Genomic DNA, 20381 nt, shown 5'->3' on the forward strand with positions numbered 1-20381 from the left:
AACACAGCTCAGAGCTCACAAAGCCTGCAACCACAGGGGCAGGCTCAATATCTAGTCTCACAAAAGAAGGAATCCGCATGGTTTTATTTCTGGTAATAGTCACTTTTTGAGAAATTGGGTCTATAAAACTGCAGGGCATGAAACAATGATAATAAATGCATAGAAGCTTTCATATTTATTAATTGCACATATTATAAAATGGAAACCAGCCAGAACAGTTTTCTAAATTGGGATCAAGATTTTTTAAAGCAGCAGCTCTTCCAGTGGCAGATTCTCACACAAAACCCACCACCGAGGTTTCTCAGTGTCCAGAGACCACGAACAGTATTAGTATCTGAAATCAGTTCAATCAGACCATCACATGAAGCACAAAGCTTCTTAAAATTCATTTGCGTGTCTCAAGGTGGATGTACCCCTTTCAAAATTCATAAAGAACCTGAGAACACAGCTCCTGTCTTAACCTCAAGGTCCTCCATCCATTTTCCAGAATTGGGAGATGTTATTGTAATGCCTGTGATGTTCTCTTTCGAGAAGGGTATGCATCTCCTCCTCCTATTCTGTTGATAAAGTTTCTTCAGTCTTTCTTGTCAAATCACCATTTGCTGCTGCCACCCATGTGCTGAGAAAGCAAAATGTGTAAAACAAAATCCATGCCATGCAGCAGGTGCATAAAGCACCAGATCTGAGCATTCATGCTAATATTAAAATGTACCTCGTACATTTAACCTGGTGTTTTTCTGTTGAGTTGACAAGCAGTATTTCATTCTTTCCTATGAAATTATAAAGGGATGCACAAATTTTTCCCATTTGTCCTCTCGCTAATCAGTCATGACTGACATAACACATATGCAGCGTGATATGTCCCTACGTGTTCTCTTTTGATGACTCTTGAATCTGGCTCAGTGCTGTAAGAAAACATTTTCCTGCACTCGCTCCTTCCCTGTGTTTTAAAATGAATGTCATCCAGACGGCATTGCCATTCAAACACTGCAGTGAAATTCCTTGTATGCTCACAGAGCAGCGTGGGAATCTCTAAAATTGTCCCCCGCAGGTTCGCAAGCAGCCCCTGCAGGTTCACTTGAGCTTAATTTTGCTAATCACACGGGGACAGTTATTTTCCGTTTTCGCTCAGCTCCCCACACACATGCAGGCAGTGCACAAGCTCGAGCTGCACCTCTCCCGTTCCCTGGCACGAAGTCCAGATCAGCTCTGACCATCCCTGCGTGTGAGCGGAGAGCAGCGACGCAGCGCCCCGGTGCCTTCGACCTTAGGTGTGTCGTCTGCTCACATTTGCAATGTTAAGATTGATTTTCACCCTGCGATTCTGAGTTTGTTTAACTGATTTCAGGAGCTGCCACAGAGGTGGGGGCAGAGATCGTCTTCAAGGTTGCTGTCATCTGGAATTTTATGTCCTTCATTTTCTTTCACTCTGTATGCCTGTCACATCGGCTTAACTGTGAGTAGCGCGCTAGCCAGTACCTCTGGCATACTGTATATTAATAGAATATTGATATAGCCCAAATACTGTTGTGGGATTCATCATTTGGTAAATCCTCCGCCGTCTGCAGTTTTACAGAGCCGCTTAATTAGCAATTTTACAGCCTCCTATTCTCTCATTAAATTAATTAATAATTAAGTTCAAATATAGGCATCTTTAATGTCATAATTATATTTCAGTTTTATGGTCACCAGAGTTTAGCTCATTAGGCGAGGCAGTCATAAAGCATCGCTCTATTTAGGGGCTGAGGCACCGATGCACAGGTAGTGGCTTCTGCTGGGTATTTTTATCCTCCTTGCTTGCTCCTCATCCCCCTCCTCTGCTTCTCCCTCTCCCCTCCCTCTCACCACTCTGTCTTAGAGCTGGCATGCTCCCATGGCAGCCCTTTTTCACTCCTATGTAAGGATTAAAAGAATCCCCTCACAGACCCCCTGTCCTTCTGCTATCTGCACAGCAGTGACACTGGCCTGTGGTTCCCTCGTCAGCCCCCTGGGACCACCACCCCCAGCAACTGGCATCCGGTGGGGGCACGTTTTCCATGGCCCCTGTGCCATTGTGCTCCTGCTTGGCGGCATGATTTACCCGGGCACAGGACTAAGTAATGGCATTTCACACAGTCTGCTGCCTTGTGCATTGTTTTATATGGGGTGGATTTATTTCAGTCATTATCGCTGATTAAACCAGCTTAGTTGAAAAGGCAAAGCAAAACTTGGCTTTGAAATTGTTCTTATTTAATTTTGTTTGTGCTCACATAACCCAGGACAGCACTAATTATCTCTTTAGTGTAGCTCATATTTCTAATGTAATTCATATGTAAATTGTAATTTAATTCATATGGGAATGTTTGTGTTCATTGCATATTCTCAGTAAAGAGCACAAACAGTGAATTAAAACTGTTTGGAAATGAAAACTTTATGTTGCCTTTTTTGAACCGTCTTTGATTTGTTTTGGCTTGTTTCTCCAATAGTCTCCATTCTATTGGATGGCACGGCCAGCACACTTAGACTCCCATCTCTATACTCCGGCACCTTGCTCACTGGCCTGCTTTTCCTCCCGAATTTGAGAGCCTTCTGCTTGCTCACTACCTTTGGAAAAAAAAAAAAAAAAAAAAAGTTCTATGATGACTATTATTAACAGCCAATAATTACAGGGAAAATCTGTATGACTTCAGCACCCACAATCTTGGCATGTTACTATTTGTGCCACTTTGCTACGCAAACAGAATCGCAAGAGAGCACGTCAAGGTTTTAGGAGTGTTATTTCTGGTTCGACATGTCTGACAGTATTAGGTTAAAATGTTAAGGCCAACCTAAATTTTCCACTAAGAACTTAGGCTTTTTTTCTTATTGCCTTTCCAAAACCATCAAACTGCCCAATGTGGTATAGTCACCACCTGTAAAAAATTTCTGCTGTCCACAGCAAAGTGGTCTTTAGACAGACAGTGTCAAAACTTACTTATTTTTCCAAGTGTCGGAAGGTGAGAGTTATTCCTAGACTGAATGTTCTGGACAGGTCTGACTGTTGTATGCAGGAGTAAGGCTGCAGCCAGTCCAACAACAAAAGCAGAGGTGGCACAGAGGATCGTGGATTAGTGGGCATGGTGGTGATGGGCTAATGGTTATACAGGACAATCTTTTCCAACCTTAATGATTCTATGATTCTAAACCTAACAGCAAATGCAGCAGTCTGGGTGTCAACCAGGAGAGTGAATTCAAGTGCACCCTGCAGCATGTATCAGTTTGTGCAGCAGCCAAGGGGGAGCAAAGGACCTGATGGAAGCAGCCAGGGTATAAAGGTCAAATGAATGAATAATTAACACTGAAGAGCTGGAAAGAGATTAAGTGATGATGCAAGTTAGTTTTCAGATTTCATAGCTGCAGTTCCACACACATCAGAGAGATGATAACTGCCTATTTCTCAGAAAGATCTTTGCACAGCCCATGCAAAATGAAGTTGCCTGTGTTGTAAAGACTGAGGTCAGGCCCTGAATTACTGCTTTGCCCTGATAAACCACAACCTGCCCTGCCCTTGCCCATGCCAGATCTGACATCTAGTTCCCCCAAGTTGGGTGTATACTGTGCAAGAGACTTGTGATGCGATGGCCACAATGAGCAAACATCCCAAACTCCTTGCCATCCCTTCTGTGTATTCTCAGACTTCTGGGATCTCTCCCTGCCCAATGCAGCTCACTTCAGGAAGCACCAGCGTCACAATGCTGTACAGCAGCACTGAGCAGAGGATGGACAGAGTGACCAAAGGGGACCATAGGCTGCTTTGGCTGTGACCACATGGCCCCCACCCTGCAGCAAGGTGCCCTCCAAGTACCGGTGCTGCCACATCTGGGGAGTGCACTAGAGACAGGGCAGCACAAACACACACACACACACACACACTCACACACTCTATGACAGCACAAGAGCTGTCCGAAACTATTTTCAATAATTGATTTGCTGTTTAATTGAACATCATGACTGACTAACATAGCTCATTACTTTACTCATTAGTTAATTATCGAAGAAAGTAGGACAAGTCAATAAAATGGAAGGCTGTAAATTCCAATACTAATTAGCACCATTTCCTCAGAGACATATTTAAGGGCAGATTGGCTACCCGAATGTCCCCGGACCTTGTAGATGAAGGGAAAGGGTAGACTTACCATAAATCTAGATTACCGGCAACAGGGCTTGTCAGCAGTAAGTAGTCAAGTACACAGGTGCTGAGCTACTGCCAGGCTCCCCATCTGAACTGTACAAGCAGTACAAGAATTCCTATTTTTACAAGAAAAGCAAGAGAGAGAGGGAGGAGGCACAAGCATTCACACACCAGAGAGGATCCATATTTGAAATTGAAATAAATTATGCAAACTGAACTACTTCTGCAGAACATGATTGCTTTTCCTAAGCTCTCTTTTACAATGTCTCCCAAACACTCACTTTCTCCCCTCTATTTTCCTCTACTCCAAACCCTTGTCAAAAGATCAGTGCATCAGAGCACATACAATTTTTACACATGCATTCTAATTTATGTGTTATTTTACATATATACATATATATTATGTATATATAAAAACTCATTTGCTGTTAGCATTTACATTCTCCTGCTTTCATTATTTACTTTTATATTCATTTTAAAATAAATGCCATCTATGGCAGAATTTAATTGCTCCAGAAAAGCTTTAATTAAGTAAAAATAATAATAATAAAAAAATTAAACTAATATATATAAAGACAGTCTCAAGGAGAACCAGGGGAAGAGGAGGAACAAGTACTGTATATATGTGTATACACATTTGTTTCACAGTATTCAAGTTCTACACACATAAACTTATATGTAGTTACATATTCAGACGTTTCAATGTGTATATATGTGTATATATATATATATATAAATATATGCAGAACCTACTGAAATATGCATATACAGGGTTCTTGTTGACCACTAGTAGGAAATCAGGAAAGTCCTTGTGTCCTGCAGTTTAAAAGTATTACTGGCTGCATTTAAGAAGTCACCAAGAAGACCAGAATATGAATAGATTCTTGTGATACACAGCTACACCTTTAAATAGTTTGCTTAAACTAATTGCAGTTTCCCATCATTGAGGGATAAAGCATGATTTGCTTTTTAACAGTCTTTTATTTAGAGACACGCATCTTGTGTGTTCCTCTCAACAAGGATCCACTTTATTAAAATGATTTCCTGTTAGGTGAATGAAAATGGAGATCCAAACCATTACCTGAGCTCACCTTAAGCAAAAAAAGAAAATCACCCTAAAAATAGTTCTCAGTCTGGAGCTTTAAATATTTAGCATTTCCAAAAATGTATTAATGGATTAATGAAAAAAAAAAAAAAAAAAAAAGCTAACAAGACTGTTACTCGACCTATTTTGTGCTTGCAGTTCTGGTTTTTAAGACACAAGCTGTGATTTATTTTCATATGCTATTAAAAAAGTACCTTATCATAGTATTCTAAAGATTATGTGGATTTTTATTTAATCAGTAATTATGAGAATCTGGCCTTTGGTGCTAATAAAGAAAGACTAAAGTGTAGGGCAGAAGGTGAAAACACAGTTGTTTTGCTTAATAGAAAGCTGATATACCATTGTATATTGTTACCCATATTTGGGAGGGAATATGAGATCGTGAAGCATTTCTCTGGACATTTGAGAAGAACACAGTGAAGGAGAAAAAATTAATAAATAAAAAAAATCCACTATGTAAAACTGACCTGGGACAGTACTGGGATAAGAGTTTTCCCAGGGATAATTCGGCTCGGCATAGGTGTAGGCACAAGGTGCACACACAGGACACTAAGTTAGAAATGAAAACACACAGAAAAAAGCAGATGATGTGTTTTCTCCTTTCTTACCAGGCAGCACTGCGCACTTTATGATACCAAGAAATAATAGGATTTATTATGCTGCAAATAAAGGGTGTGGAAATGGAGAGCAGGATGGGAGGGGACTCTCTTAAACCTACACCAAAGTTCAATGCTTGCAGTGCTTACATCTTACTGGTTTTTTTGTATGTACAGTGCAACTCACGTACCTAATATAATGCAATTCTCATTAGCATTTTTGATGACTTGTCTGTTTCTGTTATTACGCACTCCAAAACTGGAGGTAGAAGTCAGTTATAGAGCACTATACTCTGCATACTCTGTGCCAGCTGATGTACAGCACACAGACTGAGAGCGCTCTGGTGAATTTGCAGAGGTCCTCTTTTAGAGATGGGGCCCCCAGGCCCCTGCAGCCTTTAATCAGCTGTAACTGGAGTGAAGCTGTCAGCTCCTGCTTGTATTCTGTCAGCTTTAGTACCACTTAGAGCATCCCTGACAAACGCGCAGCGCACATTTAACAGTCAATCTGCAAGCGAGCTTTTCATTTTGGAAGAAACTTTCTCAGGTTCCACTTCCTGCAAGGGAAAACTTGTAAATTATTAGGGAGGAAAGCAGAGCAAAACATCCTTCAATCATACTCACTTGTTTTACGGAAAAACCCAATTGTTATTCTTCCCCAAGCAGAATGATGGATTGGCTCAGCCCAAGGTACAATCCCAGGCAGTGCGTAGGGAGAGCAAGGGCTGTCCTACGGTGGTGACACCCAGCCAGACCATGAACCACAGCAGCTCACTATTAGTAGTAGTACTGTCATATAAATTATTCACTGTGAAATATTTGCTCAGCTCTGGAGTGTTCATAAGTTTCCCATTAAGGATTTAGATTTAAAGATCTTTTCCAGCTGCACAAACTTCCCTTAATACCTTCCCCTCGCTTGTCTCCCTCTGGTGCTGCTACAACCGCACAGAGGTGTAACTGGTTGCCTGGGACGAGGCACTCAGAGCAAAGCTGCTCCTAGGACTTGAACACTTTGAGTGTGCAATACTTCAAAATAGGACACCCTTGACTCACACCCAAGAATTTTCTTACTTACAAAGTATTTGAAGACTTCTTCCTTTTCTCTCTTTTTTTTTTTTTTTTTTTTCTTCCCTCTTTTCAAGAGTTTAAACATCATTTCTTCACAGAGCTCACTCCTATGATACTCTCACAGTGAAGGGAACTGAATCATACCTAACAGTGAAAGAAATAAGGCCAGCACATATCTTGGCCTATTGGAAGGGGTCTAGGGGAGAAAGGAACAAACACAGCTTCTTCACAAGTCAAAGCAGTCCGCAGCATTCCGTTTCCCCCCAGTCCCTAAGGTAATGTCACTGCAAGAGGGAAATTATTGTAACATTACAGCACTGAGCTCCAATAACCATCATGGCCCCTGGGGACTTTGTTGTTTTCTGTCCCACAACACAGAAAATTCCCTGAATAGGCTCCTTCCCTAAACCCATTAAAAACATGACTTTCCAAAGGAGAGGACAGAAACCTCCTTGAGGTTGCTTGAAGAGTCAGAGTCCTCAGATGACAGTATGCTGAGCCTTTCTATACCAATTCTGTACAATGGAAATTAAAATGCTTCTAGTCTCTTGAAGGTCTCTGAAAGGAAGATTATGGCAACTGCATCCAGACAAAGTTAGGAAATTCTAAATTAATTAGAAATTGAATTAACCACCAGAGTAATTAATATTTATGTGTCACTAATATGTAACTATTTATAACTACTGTGTTGGTACCTTTATTGTTTTTATTATTATTATTTTTATTGATGTAACACTTAGAAGGCCCAGCCAGAGATGAGAAGGCCATAGCACCAAGCATTGCATCCTGCCGATCAGACCAAGGCCATTCCTCCTAAGAGTTACAGGGCAGTGACTGCATCTGTGGGAGCAGTTCTGGTTCTAGCAAAGCTGAGAGTTGCCTAGTGAGGTCTGGAAGATTATTTGAAGTAAAAAGTATTAATTCCTATTGATTTTTGTGGGTGTTAGGTGCTTAACATACATTACAATCCAGGCCTGTATTAGGCAATTGCAGTTAATGACAAAGAAAATTTACTGGAAGCAAATATTGCACACAAAGCCAGGCTTGCCTAACTTGTAGGGAAACAGAGTGTGCCAAAAGGAGTCAGAGCTAAGACGCATCTCCATTTAACCATCAAGGCAGACAAATGAGGAAAGAAGTAAATATTTGTCCACTTATTTGAAAAGCCCTTCTTTCCTGCAGTTAGCATTCATCAAATTCTCACTGCCTCTCCCAGTCAATTTTCTCCTTCAATTAACCAATAAGTCAATTCATTCCTTCCCCATCAGAAAAAAAAAAGAAATTCCCTTCTCAGCAAAAACTCATCACTTCACTATCAGATCAATTCACCCTTCCTTCTCAGGGTGAAATCAATATGCTCCTCCTTTGGCTCTGTGTGACAACAAAGCAGCCCAGTGGAAGAAAACCTGCCTAGGAAGTTTCTCTCCTTTGAATTGGCACGCTGTAGACATTGGGGTGGCTCAACTCCAGGTGTTGCAAAGCATGGAAGTCACTCAAAATGATGCTGTTGATAATCAAATTTTAACGTCAACACTGAGATGTGCACCAAGCTTTTATTCCCAAAACCACTGCAGCTGCTTCGAAAATCAGTGGAATAGTATGATGAACCAGAAGAGAATGCAGAATTTCCCTATATAAGAATTACTGGAAAACTGAAGATACAATAACAGAACGTACCATCTGTAGACAGTATACAGATTGCAGAAAACCATTCTGTTCCACTGAGCTATTTTGATTTAGTTAAATAAAAATAACAAGAAGTTGCCAATGTACAAAGCTCTAGATATCCTTAGTTTGCAAATGGAGATGGGTATGCAGAAATATATATATGTATATATATATGTATTCAAATAAAGGATGATTGTAAACAGAGGGCTCTTCATTTCATTGAAATTCTGTAAATTCAATGCCCTTGCAAATCAAATGTTATCAAATGTGGTATTAGAAAACACAAGCTTATCAAGAGGTCACACCTACTATTCAAAACACATGTACAGAACTCAGAGGCTGCCTCAGTATAGGCAAGCATCCACCCATCTGTGAGAGAAGTACAGTTACTATATAACTAAACAAAAGGACAGTGCAGCACAGATTAGAGCAAGAAGGGAGAATTCTGAGTTTAGATTCCTGGTCAGGATGCTGATATCAGTATTTTCAGCAATGAAAGTACAAGGAGCAAAGAGCTGATTTCCACCAGAAATCTTAGGCAGACTACAATGGGATGCTCCAGCTGGTGATTAGAATGCCAACTACATGAGACTGCATTTTGGGAGTTGTATCAACAGTTTAGGATTGTAAAGAACCAAAAGCAAAGGGGTGCCACTTATTTTTACAAGTAAGTTTTGATGGGTGTCTTTTTACTTTGGAGTTATTTTGTTTCCACTCCAATTGTTTTCTTTCTGTGGCAGTGAGACCTAACATAGACTATGTTTTTAATATCTTGATTGCATGACCAGTATTGATACCACCCACGTAACAAACCAAAAATGAAATCTACAATATTTTCTCCATGAAACATCCAGGAAACCTTAAGGTTTGTGAATATTTTCATAACTAGAGCACTATTTGAAAATTTATGGATCTTAATCCATGGAATACTGATGAGTTTACCATTCTCATTCACCAGTCTGTTACTTAATCTCTTTAGCTATTAAGTGGTAATCTCAATGCACTAGTCCAAGTCGGTCTTGGGCAAAAAGCTTCAGCTGAATATTTTATTTAGGAAAGAATGCAAATATGGGCCAAGCTAAACTATTCATAAACTTGTGCTGAGTTTTGTTAGTAGGTCACCTGAAACTAAAAAGAAAGAAATTCACAAAAGTCAGACTGCTCTTTTTCCCCTAATTTCAAAACCACATTTCCAGTTACTATCTCTGAATTCTTTCCTGTTCCAGTCAGAACCAGGTCTCAGTTTAACCCAATTAAATACCTTCTGAGCATCTACAACTTTAGGTACCAAAATCTCCCTAAAAGCACCCAGGGAGTGATAGTCTCCTTTGGGAGCCTGACGGCTTTGAGTGATATGCAGTTGGGCACACTGCTTGCGTCAAAGAGCTCCTGGCATAAGGACTCCACCCTGCAAGGATGCTGCATCCTAGTTTAGGTATTGACAGTAACACTGCAAGGAATCACACAGTGCCACCTCCTGTTTAACCCTCCACAGGATCAAAGAGCAGAGGTTGGTGCTCCAAGGCCTACAAACACTAGAAGCATTTTCTTCTAGAAAGCTAGAATAACACAGCTTTGAGACATAAACCTCTTTTTTGAAGCAGCTGAAATCTATATATATAACACATCATACATATGTATTTTGCATTATACATTTCATACAGTAAACATGCACACATGCACTGCTGATCGTTCCTAATGTGGCTTCTTTTGAAATCATTGCATAGAACTGGAGACATGATGGCAGTGTCAGCACTGCAGCTTGGTTTACCGCTGATTCTCTAAGCGTAGCAAACAGACAATTTAAAGGCTGAACAAACTGAAAGTGTGATTGCTCCAGCCTAGCTTGCCATAATATATGCATATGTTTATTTTGAGTCACAGCTGATTATACATGCCATAAGGCTCCAGCATTGGAAAATAGCCTCTCCTTACTTTGAGCTGCCCTAGAATGGATGAACAGTGTTGTCACAGTTTTATCCCAGTACCTTAAGACACGGTGAGGAGAAAGCAGAAAGCTGATCTGTCCATACGAAGGTGATGGAGGAGAGAGGACAGGCACAGTGCCTGCCACATACTTTGTGGCCACCACTTAATGGGTCTCCATTAATCTGGGAGGGCAGAGAGAAAATGCAGAGGACACAAGGCCAAGCAATTTACTTGCACATTGTGTGGCAACAGGGAACAATAGTGATGTGTAAGTTGACCAGAAAGATGCGATTGCACTGTTGCCCTTGAAATCTTTCGTGTTGTTGACTGCAGCATTTACAGCTCCTCTCCACCCTTTTCCTTTCAGCTCCTCCTCATGGGAAAGGCGGTGGGCTTCCTTGCTCTCCAGCCCCAGGGAGGAAGCAGCAGAAGGCTCGCCTTATTTACCTTGACCATTTCCCCGTGTAATCTGGTTAATCATGTGGCTAATAGGCAACAAGGAGGAGCCCCCCACACCACGATTCACAATGCCAACCCATTCATATTTCATACAATAGAGTATTTAAGTCATCCCATGCCTTGCCAAGACAATTGGGCGCCCTTTATTCTGCCGTTTGGGGTATGGGTCTCCTGCCCTACCCCCTCTTTGATACTGACATATGTTCTAGCTCTTGCCTGCTGCAGCTGGGTAAGAGCTGTTAGTTTTTTCTTTGTTCCCCCAGACCAATGAACTGATTGTGGTGGTGTGAAATGTGGGTTAAAACTGTCCGCACATGTATGCATACATTAGCCATTTGTTGTGTTACAACTTCACAGCAAGGTGACCGAGGAGGCAACAGTGTTCATGCTCTTCCATTTTGAATAGGCAATCTGTTGAGCACAAAAGGAAATAATAAATAAAAGACTGACTACATGCTTTGTTTCCAAAACAGCTCACTGCACTATATCAAAGCGAAATAAAAGTGTCTTTACCCCCAGCATACTGCAACCATAAAGAACTGCAACAGAAAATTACAGGGAGATAAAACATGTTCGCATGTACAGATATTAGATATTCAGACTACATTCCTGCAGGAAAGATTGCTATTGTGTATGCATCTCTACTTGCTGTGTCCCTCTCACATTTGGGATGTACCAAACTCAGCAGCCTTACATAAATGATATGATCTGATTCTGCCTTTGTATAAACCAATTGTGAAGTGTCCTCGGCAAACATTCACACTTCAGAATTTACACCCCATAGCGCGTGTTGACCTGTGGATTAAAACTGGCACAGAGTGTCGCCTTCTGCTATGCTAGCCTGTCAGTTCTCTTCCAGCTCTTTGGGGGGCAATGACAAAAAGGCAATTCTCTCTCTCAAAAAAAAAAAACAACCTGTAGTTTGTACAGTGTAGGTCCTTGTGGCTCAGTTTCTCTCCATAGGCATAGAGAAATGACGCATCAGTGCAGTCCTCTCAAAACGAGTACAGAAAGCCAAGGTTAAGGTCTGGAATGGAAATGCCTTGTTTGTTTTGTTTTGGGTTCAGTGACAAGGTAGTAAACAACATTCATTCCGGGTTCAAGTTTACACTGCTCCACAGACTAGTGCTAAAATACATCACTTGTGGTTTTTCTCCGAGAAGTGCCTGAGATTGCTCTTTGGCTTGAACTTAGAATTTGGAAATTGGCACCTGTGCTATGCATTACAGTCTGCTTTCATTTCTACTCTAGAATAGGGGGAAAATATCTTTTAAAGAGTCTCTCAGCCCTGAAAGTCAATTTTCCACAAAAAGCTGAGCTTTTCACAAAGAGATAATTAATTAGCATATGTACATATATTTTATAGACTTATTAATAGTATATCTTAATCAATAATGCATAAAGTAGTCAAAAGAAAACATTTGTAGACAAACTCACCAAGATATCTAAGTGCTTAACTCTAAAGCTGAAGGGCAGGAAGTTTAAAATCTTGAGGAGATCAGAAGCCAAAACACAGATGTATTTAAAATAATTGTTTTGGCTTACCAAAGAAGTTACAATAACTTGTTAGCAATGTTGTTTTTGCTTGTACTTATATTTTCTTATTATTTGGTCTGTAAACCTTCTCAAGTCTGATCTTTTTAGGTCAGACTTGTTACAGTGGCAAATTATCCGTCTGTATGTCTCCCACTGAAATAAAGCAGATTCTCTTGAAATTGCTATCAATAGAATTTATATCACTAATTTACACTAATACAGCTAAATTTGTAAATGGTTCCCTCCCCATCACCCAAGCAGCAGGGACGCAGCCAGCACGATATAATGTGCTAATCCCAGCACGATGTATTCCCACATCTCCCTGTATCAAATCATTCTAAAGGGTTTTCAATATACAAGTTAATTAGCTGCAGTGAAGCAGCAGAGCAGCATCTAATGAAGACAGGGGCTTAAAATAACAAAAGTGTCCTGTTATATTGTTTTCTCCCTTCTTCAGTATTGACACGTTCTTTTGACACGAGTTATGAATATAGTTACATTTTAATTTGAGATAGAAGGATGAGAATTTTTTTGTTTTTGTGGTAAACAGATTGGGCACTTTAAAATACACATATTCAACAGCATCTAGGAGAATACGGTATCTGTATCAGTGTCTCAAATCTCTACTGTATAAAGTATCTAAGTATAAATATACAAATACTAGTAATGCTGATCAAGACGACGCTTTTGATACGAAACGTGTGTATGATACTATATTCTAATTAAATACTCAATTTCTCATTTCTTAAAACAATCAGTGCATATTAAAGTAGTTAGGAACTTTCTACTAAAAAAATAAATTAATTAAATCGCTCTAAAACTAGTTGCAGGAAGTTAAAATGACACAAGCTACAAAAGGCACAAGTGCAGCTTTCAAAGAAAAGATGGAAAACAACAAAGAAAGTGAACAACATGAAAAATATCTGCAGCTCTGAGGAAGCAAAGAGTCACCACAGATGCGAGTTTTTGATCTAAGAATTGAAAAGCCTTAATTAATTAATTTAATTAATTAAGTTCCTGATCATCTGTAGATGTGGAAGTCGGTGAGACTTTACCCATGTGAATCTCATTGCTGGAATGGGACTCAACAGTCTGTTTTTCTGTCTATCAAGGATGAAGCTCATCTTGTAACCCCACCACTTCATTAGCACCTTTCCAGCGCATTATAGTTGCCCTAATCCTTCTGCCACTTTAGGGATTCAGGGTCATTAGAGCACTTGAAGGGTTGATGTCATTGCTGTGGAGGTGTGAATTGATCACTAAGATGACAACTGGTGAAAAGTGTACTTCATTAGTCCGCTACTTTGTCTTTTAATTGCTGCTGATTAGCCTGGCTGTTAAAAAGGGAATTTGGCCCCCTTCTGTCATTGCCAAAGATTACTCTGCTTTCTAAAAGACCATCTACTTCACACAGTATATACACACACGTACCTTTAAATAGATACAGTACAAGGGCTGCTCTGAAAGTAATGCCTCCTGTTTTCTTATATTGTCCTAAGACATCAGAGGCAGATGTTGGTGGTACAGCAGTAGACATTAAACTCTCTTGCCAGTATTCCATTACATTTTGTTGCCATGGGACAGACGGCACCAGAGGGTCAGACTGGCATAGTGGCATCTGATGGGGAAGTGTGTATGAAGCAAAGGGGTAGAACTGAATTCCTCCATGTGGAAAAAGATGATGGCACCCACTGGCATCTAGCAATGCTTGCTTGGTAAATGTTGATGGAGACCAAACAGTGGATGTGAGCAGAGTGAAGAACTGTGAGCACAGTGGTGTGTCTCAGCGGTGGCAAAAACGATATGAAAGACAAGCCATGTTCCAGATGACCATGCACAGCTAGTGAAGATTTTTATGAGTGTGGCATGCAGGCTCTTTTTCATCACTGGCAACAATGCGTGTTTCATGGTGGCTACTATTACAATAGCATTTTGTAGCTGAGAATTTACTCTATGAAATAGCGCTAGTGCGTTCTTTGTATCTGTTGCAGTTTCAATGGAAATAAAACAGGAGGCATTTCTTTTGGAGCAGTCTACACAGTGTAATCACCCGGCTCGAAACTATTTATGCTAGTGAAAACAGCAAGGCAGAGCCCTTTATCACTCACATTTTGTATAGCTTTAGTTTGACAAAGGAATTCTGATAAAAATAAATAAATAAATAAATAAAATAAAATGTTTCTGACTACTTATTTTTGTCCCAAGCAGAATGAATAGAATCATCTTCTTCCAAAAGAAATCCCATTTTAGACATGGTTGTTCTTACTGTTTGAATCGATTTCCCAGAGGATGTGCTGGCTTTCTAAATGCCATATTGCATTTGAACTACTCATTAAAACAAACAAACAAACAAACAAATTAAACTTGTGTGCCTTTACAGAGTTCACGTTTCAAGACTAAATAGCTGTTGACCACAAGAATGGAACACTGAGTCACACAGAGCACGTCTGCCAGCAGTGAAGAAGTAATGTCAGTATTTTTCTGCTATATAACACCATGTTTAAAGGGAGGATGGGGGAAAAAATGAACAAACAAATTAAGATAAACAAATAAACAAAAAACTCATAACCACCACCTTTTTAAAGTAAGTAGTCATGGTGTTAACTCAGCGTAAATTATACCACCATACTTATTTGACAGTAACGATCCTTGTACTGATGGCATTTTTGTGTCATATTAGGTTAAACACAGCTACATGGAACCTGCTTAATATGAATGGTGAGCTTTGTAATCTGTCAATTCACTTTTACCAACTCTGCTTGAAAAAAATAAAACATAAAACAGAAAGAAGACAGCTTCCAGATCTTCTGCCCCTACTCCAAAACCCACATAAGTCAGTCTCTTGATTACACTTCCTTCCACAGCCAAGTGCTCTACCTAACTCAGCAAAAATCAGGAATGCTCAACATTATATAAATCCAGGATAATTGTTTGGCCTTCCTGAACTCATTTGAAATGCTTAAGGTTATTTTACAGAACCAGTATTTCACATCTTAGATTTCAAGGATGACACATTTCCCATGAAGAAAAGCTGCTGCACAGAACTCTGTCATTGGCTTGAATTTAACTGTGATCAAGAGAGAACTGCAAACAGCTTGTGCAGTATTCTGATCCTTCCTTTTCTCTTTTAACCATATCTATATGGAACTTTTATTTAGACAACTTATTTATTTTGTTTGCATGTTTAAAAAAAAAAAAAAAAAAAAAGCATGAAGATGAAAGGAACTTTACATAATTTTTTAACTTGGTTTTACCTGAAAAAAAAATAAAAAGCAAATAACTCTGGTACTAGTTGTCCCAGAATAGAACTGCTTTTTATAACATAGCACTATGTGCACTCTGAAAGCCCTTCCATTTATCACCATGGAAATTACAACAGACACAAAATGCACAATAACATAGTTTGACAGAGCAAATTCTCAGCTACAAAGCACTGTTTTCAATACAGCCACCAGTGTTAGCAATGCATTTTTGCCAGTGATGACTAAGAGCCTGCATGCTGTGTTCATAAAAATCTGTACTAGCAGAGGTGACCTGTTTCATAGCTACTAGGACATCTTTATATCTAGGAAGTTGTTGCCCCTTACAGTCCATCTTTCTTCAGCCTGAACAGATGGAAGCCAGAAGGCACCAAACCCAGACTACAGAGTGGGCATGACAGGGCAGTCCAGCCAACTCTGGTAATATACTTCAGTCTTCACACTGGTATGAGGCCTGGCATTATCATGTTGCAAGAAAAAGGTGCTTTTCTGCTCTGGCCTGACTCTGGAAGTTCAAGCCTTCAGTTTACTCACTCATCACTCATCATGATGCAGTCAGTGGTCAGAGTTAATGGTTTGTCTGGGTTTCAGGAAATCCAGAAGGATCACTTCTTCCTTATCCTAAAAGACAGCACACATCGCTTTACCCAGCAAGGGCTTCATCTTTAACTTTTTCTTTAATGGGGAATTCATGTGTCACTACTCCTTGTATTGTCTCTTTGACTCTGTCTTGTAGTGGTGATGTCTTCTCACTGGTAATAATACAATCTAGGAAACTGTCACATTCATCCTCATATTGGTTCAACAGACCCTGAAAACTTGCATACGATATTATTTCTGTTCCTGTATGAGTATGCCTGGGACCTACCAGGCAAAACTTTGCAGTATTCCAATATTGCCACCGTAATTTCTAACACACTGAAGCTGATATTCATCTCTATATACAGTCTGCTGATTCATGCATTAATTTCATGGTGTGTCAGCTATGCATGGCAATTCCAAATGTGTCTCATCTTTCTAGTCACTGTTGCCACTGCTGGAACACACCGCTCACTGCCTCACTGTGCTCACATCCACTGTTGGGTCTCCATCACTGTTTAGCAAGCGCTGAAGAATGTCAGTGGGTGCTATTTTTTCTGCATGGAAAAATTCAATTCCACACCTTTGCTTCATATGCACTTCCATGTCAGATGCCATTCTGTCAGACTACCCCTCTGCTGCCATCTGTCACACAACAACAAAATGTAATGAAATATTGGTAGGAAGATTCAACCTCTACTGCCACACCACCATCATCTGCCTCTGATGCTATGGGCCAACAGTACAAAGTAGGAGGCATTACTTTTGGAGCAACCTTTTTACAAAGCACGTGTTCCTGTCTAGAATGTTTTGTCTTTTTGGCCCATTGTCTTCTGTAAAAAACAGCTCCTGCTATTTAGATGGGAAGACTCTATAGACCCTGTTTTAAAAGGTAACTAAATATAACTTTACTAGTTTAGGTTTCTAAGTTCTTTAACTAGGGCAAAGCCCACGTGTGGTCAGTGTAATTTCAGTCTGAGTGACTCACCTCAGATTTGATTAACCACTACCTAAACAGCTTGGCTTACCTGAAACAAATTGGCCTTTGTGGAAATAAGAATGTCCACACCACCTGCAGGAAGTTTGCTGATGAGCAAGATAGAACTGGTATCCCACGGACTCCTTACCACAAGACTAGCAGTGGTAACTGGAGGTGAAGAGATACATATAATATCTTTGTGGGTTTACTGGAAGAGAAAACATATCTGGGAAATAAATGGGAGCAAGTGAGCACTTCCATAGTCTCTTCTTTTAAAAAAAGCTTCTTAGCTTGCTTTGTATGGTCTGCTCTAACAAACAAAACTATAGGAAATAACTCAGCTGGCAGTATTTGTAGAAACAACCACACCTGGGTATTCATATTAGAAGATGGGTACTGAGAAAAATAAGACATTGTAAAGGGCTTTCAAACAAGTTAGTGCTGTGAGATGTGGTTGGAGATATTTTTTTCCCATTGCCACTCTGGTGATTTAAAATTTGGTTCCCACAGAATGTAATTGCCTTTCTGCAACAGAAAACTAGTGAGTAGCCCATCCTGGAAGAAGACTGGCTGACTACCCAGAATCAACTCACGAAGATTTAGGTAACTCATATGTTGAGGTAGATTTTTTTTTTAATGATACGTATGTACATAGATTCATGTAAATTAACCCAGCTTGTCTGAACAAACTTTTCAATGATTTGAGTTCATTTTCTTTAGATTAGAAAACATGGACTCTCACATTAGGCAGGCTTTACAATTCAGTAGAAGTAAATGTCAGATGGATTTCTGTGCCTGTGCCACTTCACAGTACTGGGCTATATGTTCTAGGACTGCTCACAGATCAGAATGGAATTGTCCTCTTGTTGATGTTTCTACTCCATTGAAATTTAAGAAGTGCAGATGATCTTGCAAAAAATAATTCTACGTAAACATCAAAATTCACTGTTTGGAGAAATATTATCAGAGGACGTAGCCCTTATGTAAACTGGAAAAGAGCAACTCAGAAGAAAGTGCACTGAATGACTTAGAGAGGGGATCTTGGCATACTGCAATGGCCAGCTAGGCTAATTTGATGGCACGTACAGAACAGTATCCCAGAGAAGCAAGTAGGTCATATACTTTGGTGTTCATACTCAATGAGTAGCGTAGATCATTTATTTGTTTGTTTATTTATTTATTTTTTAAAGAGAAAAATCACAAAACTGAAGGACTGAAAAAAATATTCCAAAAATGAGAGATCTAAAGTTCTCTTGGAGGATGACACCTTGTATGAAAAGAGAAATCAGAATTTGCTTTCCACAGTCAAACTCTGAGCCGAAAGAGAACATATATTTTAGCACAGAGCTGCATTTTCCTTTGCAACAGTCAGAGAATGTTCCATCTATACAGATAAGAGAGCTCCCCAGTTTTCTCAAAGACCACAAGCAGCATCAATAGAATCAGCTCCAGAAGCTGTATCTGATGATCATGAATCCATCTGATGATGGCCACTATTGCTGCAGATGTAGCATTTCTATAACAATTGTCCCTGATCCTCCTGATATTCTCATGCTGCCTGAAAAATTCCAGTTTCTTCCCTTTCCAGAGTCTTGTCTTCCCAGCCGGTTGCTCTACTGTATAACACCCAGGCCCCAAGATATCTCACAAACAGCTACAGTCAACTAGTCTGAGGATGCCAGGTCACGTAATCACAGAGAAATAAAGGTTGTCTTTTCCTAAAAAATATGTTGATAATATGCATTAGCAGGACTTCTAGTTCAAGAGATAGCTGTTTGGATAGGCAAAGCTCATGAAGTTCTGGTCAGATTGATAGCCTTGCTCAGAACTCTGGCATTTGGATTAAAGTAGTACAGAAATGAATCTTATATTTGACATTTAAAACACTTTCAAAGGGAACCTTTTCCACTGCCTGTAGTTTCTTAAATCATAGCAGAAAGAACTGCCATGGCAGAATGGTGTGAGAAATTACTCTTCAACTGCTTCTCTGTTTTCCCACATTATGAATGAAGACGTTAGTCCTTGAATCATTTTGCATCCTGGCATTATGTGCAACAACACTGTACATAATAAACAGACGATGCAAGGAAAGGAAAATTTGAAAATTCATTTCTCTGTTCTTTTGGACCACATCTAGAATATAAATGTGGTTTGCAACAGCTCTAGCTGAAGGAAAAGAAAGGGCTGCCTTTGTACGGCTAGCATGACTAAAAACTTTGGATTTATATGGTCTGATTCCCATTTCCTGAGTGACCTTGGCAAAGTCACTTATTGTAACATTTTCAGAAATGGATGCTATTTCCTCAGGCTTTCATTCTACTTCTCATCTCCCGAGTATCTGACTGTTTTGCATGTATAACCAATAGTAAAAGTAAATGTCTCAATGGACTTCCTGGAATCTCTGGTTCTTGACCCTTTCAGGTCTTCAGAGCTGTTTGATGTAAGGTAGATATGGCATGATATGCTAGCTTGCTCCAGGACTTAGCTCACAGAACTTTGGGCTGTACAGAAAGTCTTTATGGACTACCATAGTTTTGCAAAAGTGGTAAGCTATGAGGTGAAGCTGGTGGGAGTTAGAATAAATGTGAAATATCACATTGTTTTCACCAAATTTCACTTCTTCCCATGTTCATTAAAAGATGCATTTTCCATCTCTTCCTTAATTCTCAGCTTTAAATAGGTGAGTTTAGCTGTTCAGGTGGTTCAAACACTACATACCGCCTCTGTACCTTCACCAGTCTCTCTCTGGCATTCAGACTGAGGTGAGATACAAATCCATGCACGTGACAGAAGTCACATTCTGGTGAATCTTCAGGTAAGTCCAGCAGAGCACAGAAACCTCAAGGGTTCTAAGAAAGCTTGGAAAAACACCAGTCTCTCTGGTGATACCAGTCTCCTACCACCATCTTTACATATTCTGTAATTTCTACCTCAGGGACAATTTCAGTGATGCTGTCTTATGACTCTCATTGGATTTTTCCTTGCATGTGCCCTACATGATTACTGTTGTACTTACTGTACCACAGGAAATGGGATTTAACATTGACATGGC

At 39.9% G+C, this 20381-nt stretch overlaps 1 long non-coding RNA gene across 1 annotated transcript in view; it reads left to right on the forward strand.

Moving 5' to 3' along the window:
* The first annotated feature begins 1035 nt into the window (after positions 1-1035).
* LOC116652905 overlaps positions 1036-20381 on the forward strand; it is a 109642-nt gene continuing 90296 nt past the window's right edge. Inside the window, exons 1-2 of the long non-coding RNA XR_004306109.1 lie at positions 1036-1271; positions 1349-1456. This is a non-coding gene — a long non-coding RNA (uncharacterized LOC116652905). The remainder of the gene's footprint in view (positions 1272-1348; positions 1457-20381) is intronic.

Source organism: Coturnix japonica, chromosome 2 (assembly GCF_001577835.2).
Source record: "Coturnix japonica isolate 7356 chromosome 2, Coturnix japonica 2.1, whole genome shotgun sequence".
Lineage (NCBI taxonomy): Eukaryota > Metazoa > Chordata > Aves > Galliformes > Phasianidae > Coturnix > Coturnix japonica.